Source organism: Kryptolebias marmoratus, linkage group LG4, assembly GCF_001649575.2.
Source record: "Kryptolebias marmoratus isolate JLee-2015 linkage group LG4, ASM164957v2, whole genome shotgun sequence".
Lineage (NCBI taxonomy): Eukaryota > Metazoa > Chordata > Actinopteri > Cyprinodontiformes > Rivulidae > Kryptolebias > Kryptolebias marmoratus.
Genome location: NC_051433.1, coordinates 26,639,348 through 26,642,144, shown reverse-complemented (window position 1 = coordinate 26,642,144; position 2,797 = coordinate 26,639,348). Strand labels below are relative to the sequence as shown.

General features: G+C 36.6%; 1 long non-coding RNA gene across 1 annotated transcript; it reads right to left on the bottom strand.

The window, feature by feature from the left end:
• Positions 1-13: 13 nt before the first annotated feature.
• LOC119616992 lies at positions 14-726 on the bottom strand. Its single transcript, XR_005233122.1, has 3 exons — positions 666-726; positions 427-520; positions 14-291 (listed from the first exon to the last, which is right to left on the bottom strand). It is a non-coding gene; the product is annotated as an uncharacterized LOC119616992 (long non-coding RNA).
• Between the last annotated feature and the right edge of the window lie 2,071 nt (positions 727-2,797).

Here is a 2,797-nt window from a genome sequence, read left to right as displayed (position 1 = left end):
CATAAACATCAAGATTTCAGGATTTTACAATTTAAAAACCTGTAATGTTATTTAAATAACAGGAAAGAACTTTATATATGTTCTCAATCGCATGTAAGTGTCATTTAGTTTATATATCCAATAAGCTTCAGAACTTTTTGATATTAGGTGGATATAAAGTGTGAACAAAATGAGTTCTTACCATTTATCTTTTTCAGCAACTTTGGGCCAGTTGCTTTGACATATAGGATGTTTGAAGCCACTGCAGTGCAGATTATGTGAGTTAAAGATGTCAAACAGGGCTTCTACCTCCTGAAAGCATAAACAAAAAATGTTTATGATATGACAGTGTGCAAATGCATTGATTACACAATTATATAAATGTAAGTCTGCATTTTTGGTACATAATAAAATTATTAAGCACAGTTAATTACAAAGGCATTTTACCTTCATGAACTTTGCAGTAGCAAGGCAGTCACTTCCCTGATTCCAACTTTTCAGTTAATACCACACATGTTTATGTTTAAACGAGAGACCTTGACTTCACAGAAGCATAACACAGAAAGATTTAAGTTAAAACTAGCGCTAATAACGTCCAGTATTGATGCACATCTTCTGCAGTAAAGTTAGACTCAGGCACTAATCTCCTTGTTAAACAGCCTTGTTATTAAAAGAAAAACACTTACCGATTAAATGTAACGCCGTCCGGACATTTTCCGTGAAGATTTGTGCAGAAAAATCCAGCATAAAAAGAAGGCATTCCTGTATAGATAAGCGCAAAAGCGGAGCTGAATTACTATCGTAAGATGGCGACGTTTTTAGCTCATCCAAAGTCACTTGATGTCATGTCTATCCATATAAGTCATTGCTTGTGCCTTTGTTTCTGTCACTATTCACTCCTCCTCAGTTATTTACTTGTCTCCCTGGCACACCCATCTTCTTCTTCTTCTTCTTCTGTGATGTTTTATGGCAGTTGGCAAACAACGGAAGGTGTGCTTTACCGCCACCTACTGATATGGAGTGTGGTTCATGATGGTCTACATATCTATGTATATATATTTTAAAAAATGCCACGCCCATCTACACTTGTCCTAGCTTTAGTAATCATTCCACCTGTGCCCACTTCCCTAATCACCTGTGCTTAAAAACCCGGTCATCTCCTCCATTCACTGCTGATTCATTGTTTCTCTGTCCTTGTTTTTTCGTTTGGTGCCTGTGCTTAAATGTATCTTGTCGCTCTGTCCTCTCAGTTATTGTTTCACTTTTGCTTTTGTTTAGCTTTTGCTGCCACATCAGTCTTTTTGTTTTGTTTGTTTTAAATAAATTAATTAGTTAAAATGAGTCTGTGCTCTGGGTTTGCCTCCATCACCCTGGTTCCTGACAGTTAGGAGCTTTCTGAAGACAGCAGGAGAAAAATGGCAATCAGTTTATCTGTGTAATGAGGTGTTTATATGAGAGCTCCAGATTATTTGAAAAAAAAAAAAAAATTTACATCTAAAAAATTTGTCTTCATGGGAACACTTAATACTTTGTGAGGAGTGGTTTGTTCAGCAGCAAGTCTAATTATTCTCTTATAAAGTTTCAGGATATTCAGAAATGTTCATGATGGATTTTAGCCACTTTAGGTAAAATATTGTGACATTTGACCACAGACAGTTTATCAAAAACAAAAAGGAAGAATAAAGGCTCAGCGTTGATGGAGGGAATGCATGTCACCCACCACCTTTCATGCTAGAATTTTAGATTAAATCATTTCATGATAATAAGGGTTGGAGTTATTTCCATCTTGGTCAAACCTTGATCTCACAAGATCTATTAGGGCTCAGAGTATGTGTTGAGAATGACTCTCAGTGACTACCACACAAAATCCTAGCTCACTAGCTGTGAAATTGACTGGGTTGTAGCCAATTTCATGTTGAACAAAGGCTTATTAGCTGTGGGGGCCATCTTGAATTGGGTTAAGTCCAAAGGTTAATCAGTTGTAGATGTACATTCATTGAAAGGTTTCATTAAATCGAATCAGTGGATCATTAGATCGTTAGCTAATGCCTTTGGCAGTGGATGATTAAAAAGCATGGTGGTGGGATTGGTATGGTTTGGGGTTGTGTGGCTACAGGAACAGGGCATGTTGTTGTTACTGATTCTATGTGAAGACAACTCATCACAGAGTTCTTAGAGATAGTATAAGAAGATCTGTGATAGGTTTCAGATTAAAATACATCTTTGAGCAGAAGAAGAAAGACATGGAAAAGAAATGATAAAGGCTTATGTAGCCCTGATTAAAGCCTAATTTACTTTTTAATTTTATTCACAGTAAAGTGTTTTAAACTAACTGGTTGTATGTTGGGACTGTAAAGGATCTTTGACGCAGCAGCAGAAACCAGTTCTCCGAAGACTAATACTCTGCTTCTTCATAAAGCGTCGGTTTGATCTTCCCTCTGTTTAAACACTAAAACTCGGTTCAAATAACTTTTCTTTCCATTTCATCAGCTCATTTGTAAACCAAACAAAACTTGAACTCTTTTGTATTGGCCACATGTGAACATTATCTGGGGAATTTATGCCGGTAAAGAAATATCTCACCTTGTTTACTCTGTGAATTAGACTTTCTTTTTTTTTTTTCAATAATCAACCAAAACAGAAGCTGTCAAAACAGACAGCTCAACTGCATTGGGGGGTAAGGGACTCAACTTTGGTTTCTTATTATCACCCGCCATGGACAGGTGAAGGTGGATGATAATGGTTTTACTGATGTAGGTTTGTGTCTGTTAGCAAAATATCTCATGAACCACGGGGCAAACTTTAATTAAACTTTGGG